The 12486-nt window shown below is 43.1% G+C and overlaps 1 pseudogene; it reads right to left on the reverse strand.

Moving 5' to 3' along the window:
• Positions 1-9305: 9305 nt before the first annotated feature.
• On the reverse strand, positions 9306-11894 carry LOC125615119 (annotated as a pseudogene).
• Between the last annotated feature and the right edge of the window lie 592 nt (positions 11895-12486).

Genomic DNA, 12486 nt, shown 5'->3' on the forward strand with positions numbered 1-12486 from the left:
TCTCCTTGTGTTGGTGAGACTGGTTCCCCCACTCTAGAGAGGAAGGACATTGCCCAGGTAAGGGCCATTGAGATGCAAATGACTCTGAATATTTTCAAAACATTTACTACAGTAAAAACTGCATGGAATCTGACCTCTATGTCAATGTCAATTGCCTTAGGTTAGCTCCCTTTTCTAATATCCCTGGAAATTTTCAACTTCATTGAGCAAAGGTTAAAACTCTAAAGCAAAATGTGTACATTGAAACATTCACCCCAAGGGCTAGAGTGGGAAGGAAATGAAAGTGGACATTCCTTCCACTTCCAATAGAGACAGGGTAAAAGGCAGAATGGTTCACCATGGGAGTCAGGATAAGCATGCAGAGGGGAAGAGCAAAAGATATCTCCTGAAAGATAATCAGGAGTGGGGATTTGGACTGCCGCTATGGCATCAGGTTAGATTAGAGCTGCTGTGTGGCCAGCAGGGCAGGTTGCAAGGGAACAGAGGCCTGTGCCTTGGTGCTGCTTCCTCTGATGGCATAGTACCTGCCTTCACAGGTGTCCAACTGCCACAGAGAATCTGGAACCTTGACTTGAATCTCAATTTGGGGGCCTGCCAGGGAAGGGCCTGTGTTGATACTGCATTCATGCCACAATGCTGTTCTTTGTTTCTCCAGTACAGGGGTGAGCTGTAAGCAAAGATGGCGGCTCTCAGCACTTCCACTCACTGCCACAGGTAAAACAAAGCCCGGACATGTCGCCTTCAGCATTTCTGATAAGGCTCCTTCCTGTAGGCATACCATCTATATATACTCCTATAGAGCTTGAGAACCCAAAAAACCTGAAGGCGATTAACCTGGCTTTTATAACTCAGCGGGCTCCAGACATCCATAAAAATGTTCAAAAGATTGATGGCTTTCTGAGGAAGAACAGGTCAGAGCTATTGGAGATAGCTCAAAAGGTGTTTGAAAACAGAAACAGCCAGGATGCTCTACTGATAAAGGAAATAAATTGGGCCATAGGGGCTGTGCTACAGTCTCCTGAAATTTTCAATCCCAGACAGATGCAGACTGCATACAGCAGAGGCAAAAGACAGATCAGTATTCTTATTGCTGGGAATTCGGACACTGGAAAAAATAAATGCCCCCAACAAAATCAAAAGGACTTTCCCCAGCTGCAGGCCAAATCCCCTCATCTAAAACCAGCTCTAACTTTAGAAGAATAGGGGGACCATGGCTCTTACAAACTAGGCTCCCAAGAGCCAATGGTAACCTTCAAAATTGGGAGCCAACCTCTAAATTTCTTAGTGGATACAGGGGCTTCACATTTGGTGTTGCAGAAGCCACCAGGAGCCCTCACTAATGAAAATATGGAAGTACAAGGAGAAATAGGAGAAATTAAAAATTATAAATGGACCACTGTTGATGTAGGACAAGGAACTGTGACTCACTCTCTCATTGTTATCCCTGAATGCCCTTTCCCATTGCTGGGATAGAAACTTCTAAGCAAACTTTAGGAAACTATATCATTTTCAGGGGATATGAATTCCCTACAATCGGGGAGTCCTACAAGAGCTTTAACTATATCATGCCCATTAAGGGAGGAATATCTGCTCTCTCAAAATCTTACCCAAGCTTAGAAGGAAAATGGAAAAAAAAAAAACTATTAATCCAAGAAATTCTTACAGTTTGGGCTAAGGATAACCCTCCTAGGTTGTAATACAACTAATATCTGGGGCTATGCCAATTCAGGTTAGACAATACCCCATCAGCTCTGAAGCGAGAGAAAGAATCAAAACCCATATTAGATGTCTCCTAGAAGAGGAAATACTAATTAGATATCAGTCACCTTGGAACACCCCTTTGCTGCCTGTCCAAAGGCCTGGGACTCATGATTAGAGACCAGTACAGAACTTAAGGGAAGTGAACAAATGGGTAGAAACCATATACCCAACTGTCCCAAACCCTTATACCTTGCTCAGTCTGTTGGCATCAGAACATAAGATCTATAAGGTATTAGATTTGAAAGATGCATTTTTCTCCATTCCTTTGTCAAAACTGAGTCATCCCATCTTTGCATTTGAATGGACTGACCTGGAGCAGGGAATATTGGGACAACCAACCTGGACTCCACTACCTCAGGGATTTAAGAGCTCCCCCACCATCTTCTATGAAGAACTCAACAAAGATTTGAGCCTTTTCTGCAGTGAGTACCCCAAGATAACCTTGATTCAATATGTGGATGATCTTTTGCTAGCAGCAAGGGATGAAAGGGACTGTTGAAAGGCCACCTGGGGCATAATGAGGACCTTGGCTCAATTGGGGTATTGAGTCTCCAAAAACAAAGCACAAATCTGTTCTCCTCAAGTTACTTATTTAGGATATGAACTGATGGAAGGGAAAAAGCTGCTGTCCCAAGCCCACATAGAGGTCATAATGAAGATCCCAATCCCACTCTAAAAAGCAGGTTAGGAAATTCCTAGGGGCAGTCAGATACTGCCGCCTTTGGATACCTGGATTTGCTGATATTGACAAGTCTCTCTATATTGCAACTGTGGGAGGCAGCTGACCTTTAGCTTGGACTGTAGAAAATGAATTAGCCTTTAAAAATCTAAAAAAGGCTCTGGTAGGCTCCTGTCCTAAGCTTCCCTGATACCTCTAAGCCCTTCCATCTGTATGTTCATGAGATAAAGGGTATTGCAAAGGGAGTGCTTACCCAAAATCTAGGGCTATAGAAAAGATCAATTGCCTAAATTTCAAAAAGGCTTGATCTGGTAGCATCAGGGTGGCCTCCTTGTTTAAGAGCCAGAGTGGCTACTGCACTCCTGATAACGGACACAGACAAACTAACTCTGGGGCAGACTCTTACTGTGACTGTTCCACACACAGTGGAAGATCTATTGAGGGATGCCACAAATCATTGGATGTCAAATGCCCGCATCACTTAATAACAGGCTTTCCTCCTAGACAAGGACAGATTAAAATTCAATAAATCCATGGCAGTCAATTCAACAACCCTGCTGCCAGACAACAACCTGTAGGAGCCAATTCATGACCACTCATAGATGCTGGATGTCATCCAATGTACTTGACTAGACCTGACTGAAATTCTTCTCAGTGTCAGAGATGCAGACCTTTACACTGCTGGCAGCAGTTACATCTGAGATAGAATGAGGTATGCCGGAGTAGCAGTAGATATGGGCCAAAAAGAAGTTATTTGGGCACAGGGTTTGCCCAGGGGCTCATCAACCCAAAAAGCAGAAATCATTGCTATCACACAGGCATTGAGATGAGCACAAGAAAAACAGGTGAATATTTACACAAACAGCCACTATGTTTTTGCTACAGCACATGTGCATGGACAGATATATAAACAAAGGGGATTTTTAACTTCATATGGTAAGACCATTGAAAATAAACAAGAAATTCTTCAATTACTGGAGGCTATCTATCTGGTTGCCAGATAATTATCCACTGGCCTGGACACTGCAAAGATGATAGTCCCCAGACTCAGGGTAACAACTTGGCTGATCAAACAGCCAGGGAAATAGCCCTTGGAGATCTGAGACACCAAACTATCCAACAACTCTCCAATTATCCAAAATTTTCAGTTAAAATTGGGGAGGAGGCCTCTTCACACACTACAGAAAAAAATAAACTTATCTTCTCATTGGGTGCCCAACAAAACTGTCATGGCTGGTGGAACCTCCCAAATGGAAAAATCTGCATATCTAAGCTACTAGGGAGAAAATGGTTAACTGATCTTCATCCAGCCATGCATTTATCACCCAAGAAGATGTCATAATTAATCTCATCCTATGTTTGGCTTCGGGGACATCGAAGGATGTTTCAAGATATCTCAAATTGTTGCATGACATGTGCACAGGTAAATGCTAGAAGGATCAACTTCCACAAGGAAACAGGAGTTAAGATTCTGTACCTGGTAAATTTTGGGAATTAGGCTTTACTGAAATTAAACTTGGACTATATGAATATAAATACTTGTTAGTCTTTGTTGAAACTGTCTCTGGCTGGGCAGAAGCTTTTCCAATCTGGATGGAAGTGGCACAAATAGCAGATAAAAAACTAATAAATGAGAATGTTCCTAGATTTGGCTTCCCTCTAATTTTGGGGTCTGACAATGGCCTGGCCTTTATGTACAAATTATCTCAATTGATTTCAAAGGCCCTTAATATAAACTAGAAATTATGCTGTGTGTACCACCCTCAAAACTCAGGGAAGGTAGAAAGGATGAATAGAAGTAAACACTGTCTAAATTAATCCTTGAGACTGGTGTTAACTGGGTTAATCTCCTGCTTTTTGCCCTATTGAGGGCCCACTGTATTCCTTATGAGGAAAAATTTACTGCATATGAAATAATTTATGGGCGGCCACTGCCTATGGTTTCCAGAGTACACCTAGATCTGCTAGGAGACATTCCAATTTCAGGGTCACAACTATTCATGGATAAGATCTTTCTTCAGGTTCAAGCTGCTCAGCCTGTTGGACATAGATTGGTTGATCATTCATTCCAACCTGGCGATGCTGTGCTGATACAATGTTTGAAAACTAATACCATCGAACCCAGGTGAAAAGGCCCTTCTATTGTGATTCTCCACATTCCCACTGCCCTCAAAGTTGCTGGTATTCCTGCTTGGATTCATCATTCTTAGCTTAAGAAAGCACCTTCAGAACCCACTGGAGGAGAATCTAGCTGCCAAAGATGGAAAGTGACTGAGCATGGACCTTTAAATTTTAAAATTTCTAAGGGTTAATATTTTGTCATTAACTTCTTATTGCTTTTCCTTGTTATTGTAAACATTATGCTAATAATTTTTCCCTGTTGGAATATATATGTATTCTTGGGTGTTAGCTATGCTAGCCTCAACCAACCTTGCACCCCTTTGTAGCGCAGGTAGGACCTGCCATTGTAAGATCCCCACTAATATTAAATTGTACTTACTCCTGTCAGGATCCAATAATAGGCCCTATAAGATGGTGTAAAGAAAATCAAGAAATTTTCAGTCTGGTATTCAGGGAGGGACCATGTAAAAATCTTACAGACCAGTCTCAAGGGGATCATATAAATTTTGGAATCTATAAATACTCAGCTCACCCTCAAGATTCAGGACAATATTCTTTTATTAAGTTTAAAAAGAGGGCCATAGTGGATACCGACTATTCAAGTGCTACTTTAAATGTGGATATTTCCATGAGCCTCCTAAATTCTACAAACAATCAAACCTTTTGGTTACAATTGGCTGTTGATACTATGAACAAAAGTTCCTTCTGCGTACAAGAAGGAAGTTCCATCCATCAATTGTTAGCTAATCATCTTATGGACCTCTCTATAAAATATGATGACTATATTAAGGTCACTGCTGATAGGGCTACCCAGCAAGACTGACCTGTGTCCCATGCAGAGTCAGCCTTGCCAGCTTCACTGATGTCCAAAAACATTGTTTATGCATAGAGTGCATCCTTCCCCAAACCCCACCTAATTGTTCTATTGAACAAAATATCTCCCTACCCAATGGCAAATGACTTCCTACAGGATGGGCTTTTCTCTGTAATAAGATGAGTTTCCAGGCTTTGCCTACCAATTTCTGTGGGATCTGCTCTATTGGATGGATCTTTCCCTTACTGCCATCCCTGGCATTTCCCCACCAAGACATCCGAAGTCTGCCCCTCAATTGCAATAACAATTTAATCCACTTGGACCCCCTAGATTTCGCAATTGCAGCAGCTTTCTTTTTGCCAATTGTGGATCTAGTGGTAGGAATACAGAGAAATCATGAAATTAGTCTGTAGTTTTAGCAAAACAGCTAACCTTATGGCACAATTCTTAGTAGAAATTAATCAGGGGATGAAAGGACTCTGAATCTCAGTACTACAAAATAGAGGAGCTATTGACTTTCTTTTTCTGAGATATCATTTGGGCTGTCAACAATTTCCAGGCATGTGTTGTTTTAATATTACCGATTATTCTAGTGTTATCCAACAACAGAGGGAATGAAATAAAAAAGGAGATCAACAAAATTCAAATGGACAACTCTTGGCCAGGCTTGGGAAACTGGTTTCCATGGTTAACTTCCCTTGTAGGTCCTATAATTTGCATCCTCTCCTATTTGTTCTTGTCCCATGAATCTTTAACTATGTGCTCAGGTTTGGAGGACTACAACTTAATTCTATTATGTATAATTGACAGTATTAACATATATGATTGACATTACTGATTGCTCCCTATCAAAGATTTGAAAGGGATACGTAAAACAAGGGGGGAATGATAAACCCAGACTAATTCAGTATTAAGATCAGGAGCCAACGTTTCACAAGTTACAAAAGATTCATTTGTGTTTTCTGTAAAATATTAGGATTTCTATTTAGCCTGGCTGTATTTTGATGTTTTAAACTTGCTTGGAATGCTTGCCCATTCCTTGAACTCACCCATGCCTAGCTTTCACTGACAAGATAGCAGCCCTCTTTGAAACTTTAGTGATGCCTCATAATCTCTGGCTTTCCCTGGCCAGATAATGACCCTCTCTGAAACTCTAGTGGCACCTCATAAATCCTCATACTGGGATCTAAACTTACTCCCTAAATGCTGAAACATTTAGACCATTAACCTACTACCTGCCTTTGTGTTATGCTTGTCAAAATTCTGTTATCTGTAAGTTCTAAAGACACTCCCCCTTTGTATGCATGTTTCTGTGCTATAAAGCTGTGTTCCTAGAGAGCTGTAGCATTGTCTTCTATTCCCATGGGTTTCAGGAGAGACAATCCTGGCCTGTCAAAATTACAAGCTTGTTTTAATTTGATTTAAATTGGAGTCAGTGGTCTTTTCTTTGTATCATGGTTTAACACTCCCATGTATCTTTTCTGTTTGGACAGAACGTGATCTGTGCAATAAGCCAACTCATCTTTCGATGTCTTGCTCTCATATACCTGACCAACTCGTATTTCTCCTATGCCACTACTGTTGCCTCCATCTCATTCCAAGCCTTTAAGACCCTATGCGTAGATGATTGTATTATCTTTCCAATAGGTTTCCTGCTCCCATTTCTCCTTCTCTCCATATCACATGCTCAGCAGGTGATTACTCCTAAAGTTCTGCCTGTCTTATAGGAAAGCAGAGCATACCTGTACAAATACAGACTCTAGAACCTGTCTGCAATTTTCATCTGCAATGAAGAAAAATAAATATTATATTGGGAACCTGCCTACAAATGTTTCATAACGTCTCAATTTTTCTTTCTTCTTGATGTTAGGAAATTTGTAATCCTCCAGCATTCCACAAACTTGGAGGAGAAGCTCCCTGATCTTCTTTCCAAGTGCTCATCATCTAGTCTGCCTGTTAGGTCACTGAATATGCCTTGATTTTCATTGCCCATTACAATTTCATGTCCAAGTCTTTTTTAATTAGACTAAAAGAAGCTATTTTGTGGCATTTCATGAACTTCATTTCAGAGAAGAACCCTTTTCCCAAGGCCTTCAGAATTACTTATTGTTTGTAGGGCTGCCACAAGTGTATCTCTGCTTTTATAAACAAAAAAAAATTATTTTCACTTTTCAACATCCATGTACTCCTGTGATTTCAGGCTATCCTCCCCTGCCCTGTGTTTTTAGACCAAATTGGTCCAAACTTACCTTGTTCCTATCTATTCCTAAGAATTAGCTGAGATACCTCAGACATCACCTTGAGGACATTTATGAAGACCTCTGACTTTAGCTTTCCTCTATGAGTGGTGCCCCTTGTCAGGAGGGGTCTGAGTCTGGATGATCTTACATGGCTTCTCTTGGAAGCAATGGGGACAATTGTGTCTGCAATGACCCTTGCATTTGCAGAAGGTGCACTGGAATACTTTGGTTCTCTTGTGCCTGTGCCTTGGCACTGCGTCCTCCAATGGCATATTGCCTGCCTTCACAGGTGTCTGACTCCCACAAAGAATCTGGAATCTTGACTTGAATCTCAGTTTTGGGACCAGCCAGAAAATGGCCTGTGTTGATAGCTGCATTCATACCACATTGACGTCCCTTGATTCTCCAGTACAGGAGTGGGCTGTTAGTGAAGGTGGCACCTCTCAGCAATTCCACCCACTGCTCCTCCAGTTTCCTCTTCAAGTGCAGAAAGAGAATGCAGCCCACAGTGATCACAGAGCATAGCTACAGCAATCCAAAGTACAATTTTCTCCCACACTGAGGATGAAAAAAATAAAGGAAAGTTGACTGACAGCTGTAGGTTGAGACCTGAACACTTACTGAACATTTCACACAGACTTAATCAGTTTGTTCCCATACAGGAGGTGGAAGAGGTGTTTCATCAGCACTAATGCCAACAGGGGAGGGATGCCTCAGTGCACCAAGATGAAGCTGATGTACTCTTTCCATTTAGAAAAAGGCCACCTCATACTTGATTTGGAATCTGGTGAATTAAGGGAAGAATGGGGAATGTTGAGCTGGAAATAGAATTCGCCATGCAGTGTGCATCCACAAATAGGCAAACACATATTCCACCAGCCCTAGTTTGGACTCATCATTTCTGTATAAAATGGACTTAAACATCAGTTGGAGTCATTCTGAAAATCATTCCCATTGAATGGGAAGGATTCTAGGAGCAGAAGAATGCTTGACTTTGGATAGGGAACTAACTCTATACTATGAGCAGATGCATTTCTTTTGATGATGCTCATAAAAAAAGGCACTAGAGTGTGAAGGTTTCCACCCCTCCTTTGACAAGTATGATTGGATTTGGAAGAACCATGTAGCCTCCCTTGAAACCTTTTGTTTGGGCAACAGAAGAACTTTGGGTGACGTGGTCCTAACCTTTTTTTCTCCCTAATCTTGTGGCAACTCTCTTTGGGCATCAGCTTACCTGGTAGCAAGTACTCCCACACCAGGCTAATCATACATCTCCCAGCAAGTGGAAGATCTTCAACATCCACTTGCCATGCTGCAGAAGAGCAGTGCCTCTGGGGACCTTGTCCAGGGGTGGTACACCTTGGAGCTCCAGTGATTGGGGGAGGGAATTGAGCTCCTCCACGCGTATTGTTTCCATGTATCTCTTCACAGCCACCCTCCAAATCTCATTTTATTGGTAAGACCTGTTCCCCCATCCTAGAAGGGAAGAGCATTGCCCTGTTAAGAGCCATCGAGACACAAAACATTTACTATTGTAACATCTATCAGGGTTCTGACCTGGGTGGCAATGTCAATTGCCTGAGGTTAGCTCCTTTTTCTAATAGCCCTGGTACCTGAAGTTCTCAGCTTCAGTGAGCAGAGACTGAAAATCTAAAGAACAAAGTATGCATTGAGACATTCACCCCAAGGGCTAGAATGGGAAAGGAATGACAATGGACATTTCTTTCCACTTCCAGTGGAGATAGGGGTAGGAGGCAGAGTGGTCCAGCATGGAAGGTAGGTTCAGCGGAGGGGTGGAGCAAAAGGTATCTCCTGAAAGATAATCAGGAGTGGGGATTTGGACTGCCGCTGTGGCATCAGGTTAGATAAGAGCTGCTGTGTGGCCAGCAGAGCATGTTGCAGAGGAACAGGGGCCTGTGCCTTGGTGCTACTTCCTCTGATGGCATAGTGTCTTGTTGCGCCCCCTTGCCCGCAAGGAAGACGCAACACTCAGGAATCTTCTTTCAGTAGTTTATTTCAGGCCCTTGATAGTTCTTCTTCTTCTTCTCCCGGATGCCCCTCCCAGCCTTAATATAGCATCTCAAGCCCCAATGCAAAGCAGCCACGTGGAGCTTTCTCATAGGGTGATGAAAAGTCATGCGCCAACTCTCCCAAATAAGGAGTTGTTTGTCACAGACCACAGCGGAGCCAGCGCCATCTTGTAATGGCGACCATAATTTGCATAAACAGCAGAAGCGGCTCACCACAGTGTCTGCCTTCACAGGTGTCTGACTGCCACAGAGAATCTGGAATCTCCACTTGAATGTCAGTTTGGGGACCAGCCGGGGAAAGGCCTGTATTGATAGCTGCATTCATGCCACATTGCCATCCTTTGTTTCTCCAGTTCAGGAGTGGGCTGTAAGTGAAGGTGGTGGCTCTCAGCACTTCCACCCACTGCTGGGCATGCTCCTCCAGTTTCTTCTTCCAGCACAGGAAATCAGTGCATCCCCACAGTTATCACATAGCGCAGACCCAGCAATCCAAAGTACAGTGGCACCCACACTGGGGCTGAAAATGAAGAGGCAAACTGACAGCTGTAACATGGGACCTCAACTCTTTCTCCTTCCTCTGCTTGACTTGGCTCATTCATCCATTCCTTCCTTCCCACCCTCCTCAAAGACACATCTCATAGAATTCTCATTGAGTCCAAGCTAGTTTGGCAGGAAGCCTAAGAGGCCACTTTCGCCTTTGATAGATAAGGAATGCTTGTGTACAGGGGCCATGACCTACCCAGACTCAGTCAGTACTTCTGGCTCCCAGTCCCAGACCCCATCCTGTCCTTCAGACTGAGATGCCTCACCATGCACAATATCCTTGAGCAAGTCAAAGCTCCCCACTTGATGGCAAGACTCCTTGCGTTTCTGTTTGGGCAGAGCATGATCTATGTCTCCAAGGAGTCCCTCCTCTTCTGGTGGAGCCTACCTCTTAACTGCTTAGCACTTCCTGCAGGAAGGCAGCCACCACCCTATCCCTACAAAGGGTATTCCCCTACACTCAAAGGACAGTAGGGCTACTTATTTCCAGGAAGGCCCAGGTCCTCCTTTGGGGAATCCATCAGTTGAAGCTTCTTACCAGTCCTATGGCTTTGGAAATAATGAACTCCGCCACTGCTCATTCCACCAATGGGAGTCCTCAGAAGGCCCCCAGCCCCATTATGCCCTCAAGATGAGATCAGTGGGTTCTGAGCACTGAGAATTCCAGATTGGCGGTTGTGGAGTGGGTGACAGTTGATGGAAGGAAGGGACTCTATTTTGTGACATGTCATGAGCATCGTTGTCTTCCATCAAAGAATAGTCCCAACACCGAATTGTCTGTTCCCCACTTCATATGGGGAACTCACAGAACAGCCCCCAGGAAAGGGCCCTCACACCCTCAAGAGTTTCTGTTTATGCAGTGAGTTGTTACAAAGCCATTTATGGATTATTTCAGTGGGTTGTTACAAAGCCATTTATGGATAATTTCTCCTTCTTCCTTCTCCCTTCTCCTTCTCCTTCTTTTTCTTCTTCTATTTTTTTAATTGTCAATGGACCTTCATTTTATTAATTATTGATGTGGTGTGCTTAGAATCAAACACAGTGCCTCACACATGCTAGGCTAGTGCTCTACCACTATGCCACAATCCCAGCCCTTTACATGGATTTTTCAGAGAGGAGTGGGGTAGAGAACACAGTGAACTTTGGACAGCCTTGTCATCAAGAAGTTTCTGACCAAGTTGTCAGAGAGACAAACAGCTCCAAAATTTCATGTAGTCGAAACCTCCTTCTGTGGCTCTTCCAATGTCTCTTTTCTTTCTTCTACCAGTGTTTCTTGGGCATCATCTGTCCCTGTGGGTGCTCTCCTTAATGTTATCCTGTATTTCTTTCCAGCTTCATCTTCTTCCCCATCCTTCAGACACCATTCCCTTCTGGGCATCCCAGAGTCCACTAAGAACTCTGGACTTTTGCCCAAACTACTCCTTCACTCAGGAGTGCCTCTCACCACATTTCTAGCTCTGAACACATCCTCGTCCTCCCACATGGTCAAAACTCCAACTCAGCAGCACTCTGATGCTACCTGATGGTACTGAATCAATCCCAGCACCCTATGGTCTCCATTTGGAGGAGACTTGGAGACCTGTTTAATTCAGCTTCCATCAGATAATGGAGTAATGAGATTAGTACTTTCCTACTCACCTCCAAATCCCTGAAAATTGCTGGAATTCAGGGACTTGCTTACCATCTCCTGGAGCATCTGGATTCATTTTGGACCAGCTCAGTTAGAGGGAAATTTCCTCATGAAGCCTATGGCAGCCTCCAATAGCTAGTACCACTGGTCCTGGCTTGGATCCTTGGCACCATTGAGTTCCTCCCATTTTCTTCAGTAGCCAGAATGAGCCTTGACAGCATAGATCATGCTAGTCTGCTCCCACATGCAGTGACTTCCCATAGTCCTCAGGTGAAAAACCACAATCCTTGACCAAGGCCTCCAAATGCCTGAATATTCTCATCAGCCACTCCCATGTGTCTCTTCCCCCTTCTTGTGAATCTTGTCTCTCAGATATTCATAGAGATCCTTTACTCACTTATTTTAGTTCCCTGCTCGAGTGTCTCTTTATCCCTGTTTTTCTTTGCCTGCTTTGTGTGTGTGTGTGTGTGTGTATATATATATATATATAAAAAATCTGTATCCATTGGTATGGAAACCTGTTAAATTAAAGAAAAGAAAGATATAGGCAATTCAAAGTGTGAAACTGCCATGAAGGGATTGAAGCAGGTAAAATAAAAGAGACAATTTTGGTGTATAAAGAATGTTAGACTTCATCCAGGAAGGTTCAGTTGAGGTGTGGACATGGG

This window comes from Marmota marmota, unplaced genomic scaffold (assembly GCF_001458135.2).
Source record: "Marmota marmota marmota unplaced genomic scaffold, marMar, whole genome shotgun sequence".
Lineage (NCBI taxonomy): Eukaryota > Metazoa > Chordata > Mammalia > Rodentia > Sciuridae > Marmota > Marmota marmota.